Source organism: Rattus norvegicus, chromosome 3, assembly GCF_021556685.1.
Source record: "Rattus norvegicus strain SHRSP/BbbUtx chromosome 3, alternate assembly SHRSP_T2T, whole genome shotgun sequence".
Lineage (NCBI taxonomy): Eukaryota > Metazoa > Chordata > Mammalia > Rodentia > Muridae > Rattus > Rattus norvegicus.
In genome coordinates, this window is record NC_141536.1 from 414,999 (window position 1) to 434,132 (window position 19,134).

General features: G+C 49.3%; 1 long non-coding RNA gene across 3 annotated transcripts in view; it reads right to left on the bottom strand.

Annotated features, from left to right (window-relative positions):
• The window catches only part of LOC148006381 (uncharacterized), a 30,844-nt gene extending 12,258 nt beyond the window's left edge, over positions 1-18,586 (bottom strand). Inside the window, exon 1 of one of the 3 annotated variants that reach the window (XR_015684111.1) lies at positions 18,244-18,586. This is a non-coding gene — a long non-coding RNA (uncharacterized LOC148006381). Of the gene's footprint in view, positions 1-5,826; positions 6,118-18,243 lie in introns of those variants that run through there. The other 2 variants (XR_015684112.1, XR_015684113.1) reach the window with 2 other exon arrangements.
• Positions 18,587-19,134: the final 548 nt, after the last annotated feature.

The window sequence follows — 19,134 nt, forward strand, 5'->3', positions numbered from 1 at the left end:
GGAGGCGGAGAGAGAAGCGACCGGCGACGGTCGACCCGCGGGAACGACCGAACCCCCCTCAGAGCGGGAAGAGGGGCGCGGGACGGACGGGCGGGGGACGGCGGGGGCAGAACCGGGAAGGCCACCCGTCGGAACCCAGCGACACACCCGTACCGAGACGCCGCGAGGACGACACGCTCCCAACACGAGGCCCACGCCGCGGACCATACCGGGCGCGGCCGCGCCGGCGGATGCGGCCGGGGCTCACGGGCGGGCGGGGGCCGCAGCAGGCCCACCCCCAAAGCACACGGGCAAGCGAGGCGCAACGCCGGGGAGACGGGGAAACCACCCCCGACCCCCTCGGGCGGGGTCGGAGGACCGTGAACCGGCGGGAGGGAGACCACGCCAACGGGGAGCGGCGGGAGACCGGACGGCGGCCGACCCCGGGCGAGAAGCGGAGGATGAGGACGGGCCCAACGCCTGACACGCGGCGGCGACGCCCTCGCGCGGACAGGTGGAGGAGGAGGGGAGGAGGTCGACGAGCGACTTTGACCCCGCGAGGGGGGAGAGAGGGGGGCCGAGCCCGCGTCGGAAGGGAGGCCGGGCCTCGGGGCAGCGAGAGGGAGAGACACCGACCGGAGCCCCCACCGCCACACCGGGACGCGCACACGGGTTCGACTCAACGCCCAGGCGCCCACCTTGGCACCCCGGCAGCTTTCCCCCGACGCACGCCTTCCCAGAGGACGGCGGGGCCGGACGGGCCCCCGCGCAGACGCACCCTCAGCCAACAGGCCCCACGGACCGGCGTGGGCGACAGCCACTAAAGCCTCTTTCTCCTCTACGCCTCGCGGGGCGTCTTTCCCCCCGCACACGCCTCCAAGAGACCAGGCGAGACGCGCCGCCACGGCCGCGGCGGCCGGGACGCCCTTCAAACCGCAACTTCCTCCCGCCCGCCGGGCGGCCCTTCCCCCCAGGCACCCCGCGACCGCCCCGGGACCCGTGCGCGCCCGGCTGCCCCCCCGTGAGGAGGGGCCCGGCAGCACGGCCGCGGGTCGGCCAGACGAGGAGCGAGAGAGAAAGGAACGCCGGCGGGCGGGGAGGGGGAGCGAACCGGCAGAACGAGGACCGTCGACGGCAGGGCGGGCCGCAGCGGCACCCCCCGCGGGAGACGCCTCACAAGGGACCGGGAGGCCGCTCGGGCGGCGACCGGGCACGCGAGCCAAGCCGGCGGGAATCACACTGCACCCAACCCGGAGCAGTCCCGCCACGCCCGCGGCACCGAGCCGACCCGAAACCAACGGACAACCCCCGGGAGCCCGAGGAGACGCCAGCCGACGCGAGAGCGAACCGAGGCAGACGCCGACGCCAACCGACGAAGACCCCCGCGTGGCAGCGGGTCCCAACGTCCGACGACGCGCCGGACGCGGCCGACCGCCGGTTCCCCCAAATAAGAAGTCCGCCCCCGAGAGCGAGGCCAACCCCGCGGTTCACGGACCCTCGAGAGCCCCGCGGAGGGGGAAGGGGGGGTAGGACGGCTCCCGCGATCTCCACCGGCCGTGGGAACGCTGCCGTGGAAGGGGGGGACGAGGCGGCAACCGCAGACGCCCGAGAGCACGCGGCACGCACCACACGCGACACGACCTCGCCGCGAGAGTGGCCGGGACGTGGACGCGCGTGGGAGGGACGCACACGCGACGGAGGGCACGGGGGAAACGGAGGCGGGTGGGACCGGGAGCCCACCGCCGCCCTTCCAAACCCACCCGTCCCGCGACGACCCCTCGCGGTGAGGGGGGTACCGCGCACGCGGGCGTGTGCACGGCCCTTCCCCGCCACCTGCCACCAGAAACCCAATCTCCCCCACAAGCTCCGCACAGCGGCAGGTCGACAGAGCCCCGTCCCGCGTGATCCCTCCTCGTACTCGGAGCGGGGAGGCGCGGGTCGCGGTAGGCGAGAGAGCAAACGCTGCGCGCAGAAGGCTGAGGTCAGGGCGGGCAGCCGAGGGGACCATCCGGGAGAAGCCCCTCGGAGATCGTAAAGCCCTTTCCGAAGATAGCTAGAGAAGGCAAATTCCTCACTGAGGGCGGGACGAACCCAACACCGACGAGCAGCCAAGGGCTCCGTGCACGCAACGGGAAACGAGCAACAGGCGCGGGACAGAACGGGAAGGACCACGCGCCAGCTGGTGGGGGGTCTGCGGTATCGGCAAAGGTCTCTTTCTCCGGGGTCTTCTTGAGCATTCGCGGACCGGGGGGACCTGCGACAGGTCCCCGCCGAGAGCCAGGCCTCTTCAAGGCGCACACAAAGGAGGAGCCTTGACTTGAGGGAGTCCGGTCTTTAAAAAGGGCCAGCCGCGATCGCTCAGCACCACCCTAACCGCGCAGGGCCCGCGGGTGAAGGCACCAAAAACATAGGCACGGGGTGGGCGCTCACCCAACGGAAGGAGCCTTTTAACCGCACACTCAACTCCTCGACCCCCCCCCTTTCTGTCACCGTGCAGAAAGCCGGCAACTAGGACAAGGGAAAGCGTAAAGGCACAAGCACCATGGAGCACAGGAGGCACGCCGGGGAGCGGGAAGCGCCACCGCCAACTCAGAAGCGGGCACCTTGGTGGTCAAAGCCCGGAACGCTCCAGGAGCACCGCAAGGCTCACACAAAGCAGGGCGCGTGCACACACCATTCGGGAAGGGTATGCACCGCAGCGGGTCTACCACCTTCCCCCGGCACGGGGGAAGAGGGCCGCGAAGCAGTGAACGGCGTGGGGGCAAGCGCCCCCGACACGTCCACAGGGACACCGCGAACCACAGCAACAAGTGTGCGCGGGTCAGCGCTCGTGCCGGACAGCCGCACCCCTGACTTCCACACACCACCCTGCAAAGGAATGGGGAGGAGAGACGAGGGGCCCGCTGGCAGAACGAGAAGAGCGGTCGCCATTCGCGCTGAATGACCATTCGCCATGAATGTCCGTCCCTCGCCTGGCGCGGCTTAGGCCCCGGCCCGAAGAGAACGCGGCAGCACCACATCGATCCAACGGGAGCGAGACACGCCATGCATCGGGAACAACGGGCGTGAGAGCTTTCTAACAACGCACTGGACGGGAATACGAGCGAGAAGAGCGAGAGAGAGCACGGGAAGAAGTCGCTAACACTGCCACACACACAAAAAAAAAAAATTTACCCTTCTCGAGGGCGAGAAAAAAAAGGAAGCGTTGCACTCGGGAGGCACGTGGCGTGGAAGAACGGGACTCAACGGGCAGCGGAGGTTCGGGAACTCCTTCAAAAAAAAAAAATAAAAAATAAAAAATAAAAATAAAAAAATAAAATCCCCTTCGAAGGAGAAAAGGTGCAACTCGGGAGGCACACAGCAGGAAAGAAAGGGACACACCACCAAGCAGCGGAGGTTCGGGAACTCCTTCCAAAAAACAAAAAAAAAAAAAAAAACAAAAAACAAAAAAAAAAAAACAAATAAAAAAACCGGTCGGCCGCAGAGGAGCACGCCAGGGGGTCACTAGCACCAAACGGGAAAACCCTTCCAGTCGCACTCGGCACCAACGACTCCTACCGGTAACGGACGACAACCACCACGGGGAAATCGGGAACGCCTGACACGCGGGACGGTTGTCATAAAGCTGCCACACAGAGCACAGGCAAGCAAGCACGGGAAAGCAGGAAGCGCGTACTCATGGGGGGACGCTAAGCTTCGAGCATCGAAGAGGCCCATGCGCAGAAGAAAAGAGCTAGGGCTGGACAAGCAAACAGCCTTGGTGCAAGCCTCTTCCAACGTCCTTTAATGACAAAAAGAGTCAAAAGGACAGCGTGTCAGCATATATCTCCAGGTACAATAAGGACAGATAGCAAAGATGAAAAGTGTAAAAGACACAGGGATAAACATGACAGGCCACACGGAACGTCTGGAAGTCATGTTCGGTGACGTGTCCCCAAGAGGTCCCCATGTAGAAAGAGAACCGGACCGCAAAGGAACAACTGGTCGACCTTAGAACCCTGAGTGCTCACAGACCGAGGAGGCCATGGTAGATAGCCTGGAACACAGCTTCCCCTCGGCCTCAGAAGTCCATGCTCCCGCTGGCAGGGACCGGGGAGGATCCTGGAAAAAATAAAGTCTCGGAGGCGCCCCCTAGCCGGGACACCTCGGCTCGGAGGCCGGGGACACAGCACCCTCTCGGCCTCAGAGGTCCAGGCTCCCGCTATCAGGGACCGAAGGGACTCCTGGAAAAGAAAAAAAAAAATCCGTGGCGCCACCTAGCCGGGCCACCTCGGCTCGGAGGCCGGGGACACAGCACCCTCTCGGCCTCAAAAGTGTCTATGGTCCCGCTGGCTGGGACCGAAGGGACTCCTGGAAAAGAAAAAAAAAAAAAAACTCCGTGGCGCCCCCTAGCCGGGCCACCTCGGCTCGGAGGCCGGGGACACAGCACCCCCTCGGCCTCAGAGGTCCAGGCTCCCGCTATCAGGGACCGAAGGGACTCCTGGAAAAGAAAAAAAAAAAAAAAAAAAACTCCGTGGCGCCCCCTAGCCGGGCCACCTCGGCTCGGAGGCCGGGGACACAGCACCCTCTCGGCCTCAGAGGTCCAGGCTCCCGCTATCAGGGACCGAAGGGACTCCTGGAAAAGAAAAAAAAAACTCCGTGGCGCCCCCTAGCCGGGCCACCTCGGCTCGGAGGCCGGGGACACAGCACCCTCTCGGCCTCAGAGGTCCAGGCTCCCGCTATCAGGGACCGAAGGGACTCCTGGAAAAGAAAAAAAAAAAAACTCCGTGGCGCCCCCTAGCCGGGCCACCTCGGCTCGGAGGCCGGGGACACAGCACCCTCTCGGCCTCAGAGGTCCAGGCTCCCGCTATCAGGGACCGAAGGGACTCCTGGAAAAGAAAAAAAAAAAAAAAAACTCCGTGGCGCCCCCTAGCCGGGCCACCTCGGCTCGGAGGCCGGGGACACAGCACCCTCTCGGCCTCAGAGGTCCAGGCTCCCGCTATCAGGGACCGAAGGGACTCCTGGAAAAGAAAAAAAAAACTCCGTGGCGCCCCCTAGCCGGGCCACCTCGGCTCGGAGGCCGGGGACACAGCACCCTCTCGGCCTCAGAGGTCCAGGCTCCCGCTATCAGGGACCGAAGGGACTCCTGGAAAAGAAAAAAAAAAAATCCGTGGCGCCACCTAGCCGGGCCACCTCGGCTCGGAGGCCGGGGACACAGCACCCTCTCGGCCTCAAAAGTGTCTATGGTCCCGCTGGCTGGGACCGAAGGGACTCCTGGAAAAGAAAAAAAAAAAAAAAACTCCGTGGCGCCCCCTAGCCGGGCCACCTCGGCTCGGAGGCCGGGGACACAGCACCCTCTCGGCCTCAAAAGTGTCTATGGTCCCGCTGGCTGGGACCGGAGAGGAGGGAAGAAATAAAAAAAAAATAAAATAAAATAAAAAATTAAAAAAAAAAAAATTGGAAAAAAAAAAAAAAATCCGGGACGGGGCCCAAGCCTTCTGGTCGACCTCATCCAGCTGCCACCAACCCCTCCTTGTGTCCCAATAGGTCGTACAGCCACCCTCCTCCCCTGAAGTTCTCCAGGTACAACCTCCTAGCTAGAGATGGTCCCCAGACAGGACGGCGTCTCCGTCGCGCACCCGCCTGCTTGCCTGTCACCCTCTCACCCTGGCCGGCTCACCACAGGCACTTCCCCGTCCTTTGTCACCAACCGGGGGACAGGAGCGTTGCGGAAACTTGTCGCCACTAGGTGTCGCCCGACAGCGATCTCGATCAAGCAAACCAATACAGACTGTCACGCGCCGCCGCCGCCACACACACTCATTCCGTCTCTCCGGAGTGACCTCCCTAGCTCAGGGGGACACTCACCCACGCACAACGGGGCAGGTACCCACCACTTCTCCCGAATGGCACAAACGGTCCCGGTTGTCCCGCCGGAACACAGTGAACGCGGGATGGACTCGGGGCCAACCCCCTCAGGCACCCAGAAAAGGAAAGTAGGACGGAGCGGTGAAAACAGGCCACCTCTAAGTGAAAGGACATGCACTCTCGAATCGGTTAACAATTAGCAAGGAACAGGCACAGTTAGGAAAAGGGAGCGTCCAAACTCCGTCGTGAGGGGAGGGTGGCGGCGACCTCAGTTCCACACCATTTTTAAATGGCTCACTCATTTTTAAAACCCTCCACCGATCCCGATGGGGGGGAGGGGGGGTTGTTGTTGTTCTCTGTTCCTCGCTGCCACCGCCAGCCGGCACTCACCAAACCACACACCTGCCACCCTCTTTGGAAGACTAAACACAGAGAGTAAATTAAAAGAATGGTGGAATGATGGTGGAATGGTTAAAATTCCCGTGATTTGTTTTCACTCTGATCAAAACATACTTATTTTGTGCATTTGCATTCCCTTGTTCACACGTGCCTCTGTGTGTGTGGTGGGGGGAGGGAGGGAGGGAGGGAGGGAGGGAGGGAGGGAGGGAGGGAGGGAGAGAGAGAGAGAGAGAGAGAGAGAGAGAGAGAGAGAGAGAGAGAGAGAGAAAGAAAGAGGAAAACTGGCAGACTTAGTTTTAGTGTTTTTGTTATTGTTTATTCAAGATATTGTTTCAGGGCTGGAGAGACGGCTCAGCGGTGAAGAGCACTGACTGCTCTTCCAGAGATCCTTAGTTCAAATCCAAGCAACCACATGGTGGCTCACAACCATCTGTAATGGAATCCTCTCCTTGTGTGTTGAAGACAGTGACAGTGTGCTCATAAAATAAATAAACAATAAAAAATATGTTTGAAGATTAAAGAAAAAACTCTCTCTCTCTCTCTCTCTCTCTCTCTCACACACAAATAAACTCTGTAATAAAAATCAATGTGACTTCATGATCAAACTTCTATAGTCAATAGGACTAGAGAGAACACATGTCTGTAAAATAAAAGCAGAACCTTTTCTGCTTTGTTTTGTTTTGCCTCAAGGTACGTTTCTTTTGGTATAGCCCAGGCAGTCATGGAACTTGCTCCGTAGACTTATCTAGCCTCAAGCTCACAGAGGTCCACTCTGCCTGCCTCGGCCACCCACACAGCTCTCTCTGCTGACTATATGTCTGCATGCCAGAAGAGGGCACCAGAACCTAGGAGGACACACCACATGGCTCCTGAGAATCCAGGTTTTGACTTTAAAAAAAAAAAAAAAAAATTCTGACAGCATAGAGGGTAGATATCTGCCTGCCAGGCTCTTCTAGTGCTGTTTAAGGTGGGGTAATAGCCATGTGAAGGAGACAAGGGGAGAGGAAAAATCGATTGGATGAGTAGTGCTGCTGAGATTAAGGAACACACACACACACACACACACACACACACACACACACACACACAGAGAGAGAGACAGAGACAGAGACAGACAGAGACAGACAGAGACAGTAAGACAAAGAGACAGAGAGAGAGAGATGACAGAGGGACACACCGAGGGAAAGACATCAGGACCAGCTGAATTTCTCAAGAAAAGAAAAGAAGAGAAAGGAAAAATGTTTTCTATATACACAAATCTGTATACATGATTTGTTATAGTGTCCCATTTGGGCACTTTGGATTCAACTGTGGATGGTTGGCAGCCAGCTTGGCTGACACCTGACCTCACCAAGATGGAGGCAGCCGGCCATTAGCCCTGATGTTCCAGGTCACTTCTGTTTCTCCCTTTCCCAGCCTCTAGGGAAACAGAACTTAATTAAACTCAGTTTGCACGTGCAGAAAGGTGAAGAGGCACCCAAAAGCAGCCAGAAGCCTCAGACCATCCACAGCCACATGTTCTCCTTCTGCCTATATTACTTCTAAATGATCGTATTTATTTATTTATTTATTTATTTATTTATTTATTTATTTACTTACTTACTTACTTACTTACTTACTTACTTACTTTTTTTTCTTTCTTTTTTTTCGGAGCTGGGGACAGAACCCAGGGCCTTGCACTTGCTAGGCAAGCGCTCTACCACTGAGCTAAATCCCCAACCCCCTTACTTACTTACTTACTTACTTACTTACTTATTTTTGTCATACTTAAACAATCGTTCGTCCTTGAATTCCTCCTGTATGCCAGGTAGACTTAGTCAGTCAGTCAGTCAGTCAGTCAGTCAGTCATTTAGCCAGGTCAAAATAGTTAAACATAAATATCAATAAAATCAATAAAAATCAAATGCAAACCCAATAGACAGTAAGTAAAATCGAATAAACCAAAAGATACATCATAAGCACAGAGTTTCAGCCGGACATTGAAAAGCAGCAGTTACCGAAGCAGTCTCCCTCCCACACCAACACACACACAGCTCGACCACCACCTTATCTGCACATTTTCAGCTCCTGCTTTCTAGAGTTACCAAGTTTATACACTACAGAGTTTAGCAAAGCAGGCCGGTTCACCGCACCCCCAGGGTCAGAGAACATGCTAGACCAGCTCTAGGGGATGGGCTGGGGGGCAGGGGAGGGTGGGAAGAGGGGAAACAGGCAGACTTAGGTATTCTAGTTTTGTTCATTCAAGATTCCACTTCTCTCTGTTGTAGCCCTGATAGACAGACAGGCAGGCAGGAATATTTGTTTGTTTGGCTTGGGGTTTGGGTTTGGTCCATTTGTTGGTGGATTTTGTTTTGTTTTGTTTCATTTTGTTTTTCGGGAAGTGTGGTGACTTAGTGCCTACACAAGCCAAGGCAGGAAAAATAAATAAGTAAAGATCTCTGAAACACAAATCTGGGGTGGGCTCTAGCATGGCCATGGACACACGCATGCACAGACGCACGCACGCACGCACGCACGCACGCACGCACGCATTGTAGACACGCACTCAAGGACACACTGGATTCTACAATGTTTGGTTTCTGAGTGTGTGTCATACAGAACCTAACAGAATATGTAATGAACTCTGGCAGTGACAGCAGAAACAACCTATGAGAAGGCGTCCTTGCAATATTAAAATGGCAGGCTAGCCAGGTGACAGTTATCTTAACCAATCTGATGTAGGCCTCATTCACACGGCATCTAGGCCTTAACAGTTAATTGTATCTGTTTCTTTATTTTCCTCTTAGGCCATCACATTGTTTTACCTAGACCTTTAACAGCCAGCAGCTACCAGCCTACAGCTACCAGTTTCTTTCTTTTCATAAAGAAACCCTGTCTGAAAAACTAGGGGAGGGAGACAAACAGATTAACAGATCTCTCTCTCTCTCTCTCTCTCTCTCTCTCTCTCTCTCGCTCTCTCGCTCTCTCGCTCTCTCGCTCTCTCGCTCTCTCGCTCTCTCGCTCTCTCGCTCTCTCGGCGCCTGTGTTTGTGTGTTCAACAGAGGAGGCAATGGCAGATAAATGTCTGCCCCTCCTCTGTAAGCCAGGCCACTCCATTACTGCCTTTCCTTTTTCTTAGTTTGTTTGGTTTATTCCAAGTTAATTGTATCTGTTTCTTTATTTTCCTCCTCATTTCTTTAGTTGAGTCAGGGGTCTTTGCACAAAAGCCCTGGAAATCAGTACCTGGATCAGGTCTGCAGCCTGCTCACAGAGTTCTACCCACCTTCACCTCTCAAGTGATGCAATCAAAGACATGCAGCACCACACCTGGCTTCTTTTCACATGTACATTTACTTTAGTTCCAATGCTCATTCAGGTCTGAGAGACGGGGGAGGGAAGGAGGGAAGAGAGACAGAGAGTGACAGAGAAACAGTTGACAGAGAGGGAGAATTGTAGGTTAATTATTGTTCCGTCTCCTCAATCACGGTCTACTGGTCGCCATCGTGGCAACCATGCCCCGCAACCCTACCTTCGGTAAGATCAAGCATAATGGCGGCAACCATATAATTCCTGCTTAGTCGCACTGAACACTCCGGTCATCACTACCTGTGGAGAATTGTAAGGGGGCTCCTCTGGTCTAGAGAGTAGTACCCTTGAATGAAATGAGGATCACAGCAAGCATTATTTGTTTTGAGATATAAGATGTGGAAAGAACTATATGTGTGGATTTACAGACAGACAGACAGACAGACAGACATACAGACAGAGAGGACAGGATAGGACAGGACAGGACAGGACAGGACAGGACAGGACAGGACAGGACAGGAGAAAAAAACAAGAACACAAACAAAAACTCAAAATGGAAGTCCGGTTCCAAATAGTCTCTGTCTGCCCTGTCGCTCTAGTGTTGGTGGTCCAGGTTATAAAAGCTTATACATGGGTGGGTGCGGGAAGTGCTGCTGGGTGTTCAGTTCAGGTCCAAGATTATTGCGGGTAACTAGACAACAAAGAAAGCAGTTAGACTGACTTCAACAGTGTTCGGTTTCTGAGTGTGTTATCACACAGAAGAGCCTAACAGAATATGTAATGAATTCTGGCAGCAACAGCAGAAACAACCAATGAGAAAGTGTCCTTATAATATTAGCAACTGCAACAAAATGGCAGACTAGCCAGCTAACAGTTCCCTAGCCATTAACTCATCTGACATAGGCCTTCTTCACGTTGCATCTAGATAGGTCTTCCTATCTTCCTCTCCAGTGCTGAGACCAAAGTGAGATCAAAGTCATGCATCACCATGGGTGCCTTCCTTTTCATTTCTTTTCTTTCATCCTAGGAAGTGAGTGTGTGTGTGTGTGTGTGTGTGTGTGTGTGTGTGTGTAAAGAGAGAGAGAAGGAGGGGGGGAGAGAGAGAGAGAGAGCTTTAGAGAGAGAGAGCTTTAGAGAGAGAGAGAGCTTTAAAATCAGCACTCAAGCCTTTTCTCTTCCTATCCCTATCCCAATCCCCCCCCCCAAACCAGCAGCAAAGCCACCAGCACTCGAGAGACAGAGGAAGATGAAATCTCTAGTCTGAGAAACAAGAGGAGGTAGATAAACATACCCCCCCCCTCTCTCCTTCATAATTTGTTAAAGTGTTCCCTTTGTGTTGTGTGGACTCTACTTTATTAAGCAAGTTTCACATCGTACTATCTCCAAAGAGGAGTCAACAGTCTCTTGGCGTGCAGGCAGTTGTTGCCTGCTTTAAATATTTTTTGGTGTGTTTGTTTGTTTGTTTGTTTGTTTGTTTGTTTGTTTGTTTGTTTCAAAACCGAGGGCCTGCCTGCATTCAACAGATCCAAACCCAGTTCTCAGAGGGGAAAATGGAGTCAAGTCCGAAGTCACTGGCATTTAGGTCATCGGCCATTGACAGTCATAGGAGATGGGAATATCGTCCTTTCTCCAATGGAGACTCACCTGGGTATGCATCAACCACATCTAAGGGCAGGCCTGGGTTAGTACGGGGTGGTGGATGGGGAGGAAGGATCTGGAAAGAGCTTTGCGATGGGAAACTATGATCAGAATGTTGCACAGAAAACAAAATTTGTATTTAAAAAGAAAAAAAAAAAAAGGCTATCCAAAAAATCTATCCAAAAATGAAAGGAAACAAAACAAAACAAAACAAAACAAAACAAAACCGACAGCAGAACTTTACTAACTGCAAATGCTCCATCTCCCTGTATCCAACCACTCCACTCCCAGATAGGTAGATGATAGTTTGCACTTCTGTCCCAGTTGGGTTAAGAAAAGGGGAACCACCTCTGTGGAGAGCCATCTCTCCAGCCCTTGACAAGCTTTATTTAACTAAACATTAAACATGAATCAGAAACGCCAAACCCTGTACATATATGGTCCAGATTCACCCTTACTTAGAAATCCCCGAGCTGGCAGGGCGAGGCTGGGAATTGAGAGTGAGCAAAAAGGGAGTCTGCCTCTTTCCCCCAGGGTGTGCTATCAACTCCATTACCATTTCCAAACAGCTGGGTGTGAGTCTAACTAAGGTTTCCTTCAGTCAGACATTTGCCAGGAGCCGGAGCCCTGACAGGACAGCGAGAGCGATGATCAGACATCATTTCACAGTGAAATCATCACTCGCTGATTTCAGGCAGAAAACTTTAGAAAACTCTAAACTCTAAAGAGGCACTGAAGCGTGCTAGGGCAGCAGCAGTACTTCCCCGACTGACCTTCAGGGACCTGCATATTCTCCAGCCCCGCCCCACCCCACCCCCTCTCAGCTAGCTCCTGTCCACCCCTCCCCTCCCCCCACATACAGGGAGGAGGCCTTGTGTGTGTGTGTGGGGGGGGGGGGCGGCAGCGGGAAGATGCAACTCTCTCTTGAGAGAGAGTTCGGGTCTCCCAAACAAATACATAACTAGAAACTTCATTTATTTACTTTATTTCATCGAGCATACCGTGGAAGAGGGAAAAGGAACAGGGAAGCTAGGCCAACTGGTCGAGCTCCTCCTTTCGTTTTGTTTCAAAAAGGAAAGGAAAAGCCAAAGAACCCCCTCTTTTTGGTGAAAGGAACAGAATGGTGAAAGTTGAAACATCGGCTCGCCACTTAATACTTTGGCTTTTAATAAAAGGGACAGCAGATCGACTTCCGAGTTGATTAAGAGAGAGAGAGAGAAAGAGAGAGAGAGAGAGAGAGAGAGAGAGAGAGAGAGAGAGAGAATAAAAACCACAAAAAAAAACGTTTTGTCGACCAGCCTCCTTTTAAACCTCTGTTACACAGGAAGACTGGTCAACCTCATTCCCCCCTCCCCCCACTCACACACACACCCCTCCCCCTCCACGGAGAGGTTTAATGAGAGAAGAAAGGTAGAAGAAGAGAGTAAAGGCCAGTCATGAGCACGTGGAGAGAATTTGGGAGGGGAATGGGGAGAGAAGGGACAAAGGGGAAGAGGGGAAGAGAGGAAGAGCAAAAGAGCAAAGAGAGGAGCAAAGAGAGCCAACCTCATATTTTATTTTTTTTTTAAAGATTTATTTATTTTATTTATGCGTAAGAGTACACTGTAGCTATTTTCAGACACACCAGAAGAGAGCATCAGATCCCATTACAGATGGTTGTCAGCCACCTTGTGGTTGCTGGTAATTGAACTCAGGACCTCTGGGAGAAATTTGTGTGTGTGTGTGTGTGTGTGTGTGTGTGTGTGTGTGTGTGTGTGTGCCCGTTAGTTTAAAAATCTGCTGTAGACCTCCCTTTTAATATCTGTTTAACAAATATTTTTACCATATTTAAATTTTATTTATTTTATTTTACTTAAAAATAATAATGAATAAAGAGTCAATGTGAATAAACAATAAAACAAAAATCAAGGTGATCGGGGTTGGGGATTTAGCTCAGTGGTAGAGCGCTTGCCTAGCAAGAGTAAGGCCCTGGGTTCGGTCCCCAGCTCCGAAAAAAAGAAAAAAGAAAAAAAAAAATAAAATCAAGGTGATCAACAGATACCGACGACTGACATGGAAAAAAGTTAATAGATCGCCATAAAAACAGAGTAAGTGCGATGTAAACAATAAAACAGATGGGATGGAGAGATGGCTCAGCGGTTAAGAGCACTGACCGCTCTCCCAGAGGTCCTGAGTTCAAATCCCAGCAACCACATGGTGGCTCACAACCATCTGTAATGAGATCTGATGCCCTCTTCTGGTGTGTCTGAAGACAGCTACAGTGTACTCACATGCGTTAAATAAATAAATTAAAAAAAAAAAGAAAACAATAAAGCAGAAATTAAGACGAGGGACACAGAAGGACAAGGGAGATAAAACAATTAAATGTTAACAGACATAAAGTGGGAACGACGGGGTTGGGGATTTAGCTCTGTGGTAGAGTGCTTGCCTAGCAAATGCAAGGCCCTGGGTTCAGTCCCCAGCTCTGAAAAAAGAAAAAAGAAAAAAGAAAAAAAAAGAAAAGCGGGAACGAGAGGAAGGGCAAATATAGACGACTGAAACGAAATGATGGAATAAATTTATAAAATAATAATAAAGTACGAGTAAATACGAATAAATGGCAAACTGGACTTTAATAAATGTTTAAATCAAGGTGAATGACAAATACAATTTAGACAAAAAGGTTTTGAAAAATGAAAAGAAATAGAAAGCATATATGAATCAATAACAAGACTGAAGTCACAATGGCCTTTGAAGTGACACGGACGACAAACGTGAAAAACATAAATGAAATAATTTCGACAGCCACGGACATTCACATGGTGTGTTGGGAAACACCGCAGTCTTTATTTGGCGAGTAAAAACGCCTCGGGGAACTCTGTACATAGGAGGCTGGGAGCATGAATCACTCTATCTATCTATCTATCTATCTATCTATCTATCTATCTATCTATCTTTTTTTTTTATTTTTCTCTCCCTTACATCTTCCCACCATACCATACGTTTCTCCTTATACAAATCCATAGATTTATATATGTTCTTAATTTCATTTTTTTCCTCTGCCACACAGCCCACCACACAGAACCTCTAGATCTCGGGATCCCCTTCTGCCAGCACCAGTGGCAAGGGCACAGCTCCCCAGAGAATTAACTCGATCCGAACATAAGCGCGACAAGAAATTAAAAGTTAAATCGGAAGTGAAACTGAAAATGAAATTTTGGCCGAAAATAAAATAAAATGAAAGGTATAAGTTTTGTGACAATCAAATCATAAATCCCAATTGGGCAAAAAATAAAATTACAAAGTCAAAATTTTGTCCAGTCCACTGTGCTCCTGTGGAATCCCTCCCTGGAACTTGCTCGGTAGAGTAGTCTAGTCCCAAACTCACAGAGGTCTGCCCTGCCTTTCTCTGAAACCTACAGAGCCAGTCAAAACCTACAATCCTTTGTTGTTTGTTTGGCAGTTTGGCAGTTTGTTTGTTCCTGGACAAAAATGTGGGCTCTCTCTGATTCCTATATGTCTGCATGCCAGAAGAGGGCACCAGAACATAAGAGGACACACCACACAGCTCCTGAGAATCCAGAGGGTTTTTTTTGTTTTGTTTGTTTTGTTTGTTTTTTCTTCCTCTTTTCTTTTTTTCCGGAGCTGGGGACCTTGCTCTTCCCAGGGCCTTGCGCTTGCTAGGCAAGCGCTCTACCACTGAGCTAAATCCCCAACCCCGAGAATCCAGGTTTTTGACCAAAACAAAAAACAACAACAGGGGCTGGAGAGATGGCTCAGCGGTTAAGAGCACTGACTGCTCTTCCAGGTCTGTCTTTCTTTCTTTCTTTCTTTCTTTCTTTCTTTCTTTCTTTCTTTCTTTCTTTCTTTCTTTTTTTTTTTTCCCCATAGCTGGGGATCGAACCCAGGGCCTTGCGCTTGCCTAGCACTGGGTGAGGGTGACTGGAGACAGAGTTTTTCTCTGAGTGAGTGTGGAACTCACTGTCCCTGAGCTCAGCCTGTGATCAGAGAGAGAGAGAGAGAGAGAGAGAGAGAGAGAGAGAGAGAGATCGAATTTTCTGTGTCTCTCTGTCTGTCTCTCTGTCTGTCTCTCTCTCTCTCTGTCTCCCTGTCTCTGTCTCTCAGTCAGTCAGTCAGTCAGTCATTTAGCCAGGTCAAAATAGTTAAACATAAATATCAATAAAATCAATAAAAATCAAATGCAAACCCAATAGACAGTAAGTAAAATCGAATAAACCAAAAGATACATCATAAGCACAGAGTGGTAGAGCGCTTGCCTAGCATGACAAGAAATTAAAAGTTAAATCGGGGGGTTAGGGATTTTTTCTTTTTTCTTTTTTCTTTTTTTCCGGAGCTGGGGACAACAGGGGCTGGAGAGATGGCTCAGCGGTTAAGAGCCCTGACTGCTCTTCCAGAGGTCCAGATTTCAATTCCCAGCAACCACATGGTGGCTCACAATCATCTGTAATGAGGTCTGATGCCCTCTTCTGGCCTGCAGTTACATATGCAGGCAAAATACTGTACAGAAAATAAATAAATAAATCTCCAAAAAAAAAAAAAAAAAAAAAAGAAAAGAATCGAAAACCAGTGTGTATTTGTGCAGAATGGTGATGAAGCACCCAAAAGCAGCCTTACACCATCCTCAGCCACAGATTCTCCTTCTGCCTTTGCCCTGCATATGCCTCTGCCTCCCCAGTGCTGAAAACAAAGGCAAGCATTGCCATAGTTCCTTTTTTCATCCTAGGTAGGGTGTGTGTGTGTGTGTGTGTGTGTGTGTGTGTGTGTGTGTGTGTGCGCCCGCGCGCACACACACACGCGCGTGCCTGCCTGCCTGCTTGTCTGTCAGTGTCTTCTGTGCTGTACCTGCTCTAGTGGAGCCTGTCTGACATGTAACAATCTTGGTCAGCAGGCCCAGATATATGTTTTTCTTGGAACTTTGTCTCCTGGAGACACTAGGCCACTCCCTCCTCGACTTTCTGCCTAGGTGATTTGAATAGGTATGATGGGGAGTTACATATTTGCTCTTTTGTTTCTTTCTCTACTAACAGGAACATGGAGATCTGATTCAGTCTTTATGGACCATGCCTCTTTTGAAAGCACTCGAGAAAATTAAGTAGAAACAGAAGGAAACTCTAAGAGTTGTGATCAATAACTTTCTTTTTTCTTTTTTTCGGTGCTGTTGACCGAACCCAGGGCCTTGCGCTTGCTAGGCAAGCGCTCTACCACTGAGCTAAATTCCCAACCCCGTGATCAATAACTTTTAACAGGAAGAATGAACTCTGGAAAATCCAGATGTCCTAGATAGTGAAAGAAGTAAGGCGCTAGATATTAGAGGGGAAAGTACCGTCGACTGTAAAAAAATCCAAACATTTAGGAATTCCTATCAAGTAGTTACATGGGAGAAAACATTATTTAATTAGAGGAAGGTGGTGGGCCGCTACTTTAGGTAGAAACAGCTTGAGTACATACAGGAGTACTGCGGAACCATTGCCCTTCACAGGGACACATGATGAAGAAGGCAATAGATGCGATCGCATTGATGGCAAGAGAGTATTATATTATTCTTTAAATTTTATAGAACACTTGGCCAGATCAGGTCCTGGTGCTTGCCTATTATCAACAGGAAATATCCTATCTTAAAAAAGACAGTTACATAAATTTTGGCAAAGAGAGAATAAAAGACTAAAGGTTCCTTACAGCTGGCAGGCCTGTTGTTATCTGAGAGATGATATTTAGAGATTGCGATAAATGAGGTTTTGCAGAAAGGTGAAGAGGCACCCAAAAGCATCCAGAAGCCTCAGACCATCCACATCCACATGTTCTCCTTCTGAATCTTTTAAGTTAAGTCAGGCAAAAATAGTTAAGCACAAATATCCGTAAAATCAATAAAAATAAAATATGAACCCAATAAACAGTAAGTAAAATCAAATAAATCAAGACACATCATAAGCCCGGAGTTTCCTTAAAAAGCTGAAACGGGCCATACTTTTGAAAGCAGCAAGCACTGAAGCAGTCTCCCTCCCACACCAACACACACAGCTCGACCACCATCTTATCTGCACATTTTCAGTCCCAGTCTTCTAGTGTTACTACGTTTGTAAAGTGCAGAGTATATTTACGAAAGACAGCAATTCTCTACATGGTACCAAAACATACTAGGTAGACCAGGCTGGCCTCTACACATAAATTTCATTCATTCAGTAATCCTTGTTCTTGAACTCCAAGAAACTTTTGAGGTAGACCTTGTTTTCATATATCTGTGGCTCCACACCAAGTCAACATATACCGTGACTTCCCAGACAACTGGAAATACATGGAGAGAGATTTCACCACCATCTCAGTCTCTGTAACCAACCATGGAGTATAACACTCCACAAACACTTGATAATAAAATAATTCCTAAGAGAACATTTAAGTAGAACATTAGTTCTGCTTTCTTATTGTAAGAAAGAAACACAGTCAAAGCTCAAATAAGATCAGTCAAAACTCTATAATAAAATTCAACTGGCCTTCCTTATCAAAATTCTACAGACATTAAGACTAGACAGATCATGTCTCTTCCTCGTTAAAAAAAGCCAAAATAAAATTTTGTTCTTGTTTACATAGGCCTCCTCTCTGGTTTTCCTTGGCTTTCCTAAAACTTGGTCTGTAGACTAGGCTAGCATCAAGTTTACAGTGATCCACCTCCCTCTACATCAATATATACTACAGAAACAAGGAGAATCAGGGACCAGAAATGTTTACTGCACTGTCTTTCACTAAAGATATAAATACAAATATTAGAGAGTCTGTCTCACCCTGTCCTTGCCTGCTAAATGTAATGTCAGCAATCATGGGTCATAAGTACAGGAATTTCACAAGCCCAATCAATACCAAAAAATTTCTTTTGATGAGAAAAGTGAAACTTGAAACCAAAACAAAATTTACGAACTCTTTAATCAGAGACAATCTCTTAGTTTTTGTTCAACAAGCAGCTGAATACCATCTATAACTCTAATTTCGGCAGATATGCCACCTTTCCCTGGTTTCTGAATGTACCATGAACAGGCAGTGTTTAATATAGGTAGATAAGCAAAAAATAAAAAGTAAAAAATAAATAAAATCTGTTTGTCTTACCTTATAGATTGCACTGGAATATATCTTTCTTGAAAGTAGTACTCCCTGACCGTCCTGCTTCTCCTTCAGGTTACTCCTGCCTTGTATAGACCTTGAAGGTCCAGATAGAACCAGATACTGGTTAACACCTCTTCCGATGATTAACTCGAGACTTACTAAACAATATCTGCTGAATAACGTTGACCAAAAAAGGATAACAGCTCTCAGTGTGATTGTTTAGCCCCTCCCAAAGCCAGATTTTTGCTGCCAACACTCAGAAGGTGGAGGCAGCCTGATCTGTGAATTCAAGGAAAGCCTAGTCTACAATGTCAGCTCAAGGACAACCATTTAAAAATACCCTGCCTCAGCCAAATAAACAAGGAAAACAAACCAAAGGTCTCAATTGAAGGAATGAAATCTAAAAGTGTTTGGCCACCTCTTCTGAAATTTGGTCTCTTTATGCCTTTTTAATGAGTAACAGTGGTTCTCAGCAAGATGGGCATTTGCCAAATATCACTGAAAACTAAAAAAAAAAAAAAAAAAAATAAAGAAATAAAAAAAAAACAAACAAACACAAAAAACCAGAAAAAAAAACACAAAAAAACAGACTTAGAATGAATCATAACTGTAGTGACATAGCTCCACTTCTTCCACTAGCCTCCCTCCTGTCCTTCAGAGAAGTCCAAAGAAATGGTATGGATGTACAGTCATAGTTATTTCTCAAGAAAGCCAGGGTTATAGGGATGGTCCTTGTCTTTTGTTTGTTTGTTTGTTAATTAGTTAGTTAGTTAGTTTAGTTGGTTGGCTGGTTTCATTTCTTAAAAATAGATGTTGTAACCATGGAAGTCATTTTGTTATGGCAGATGGAGACTTCAGAAAGACCAAAGTATAGAGGAAGAGGCTAGGAAAATA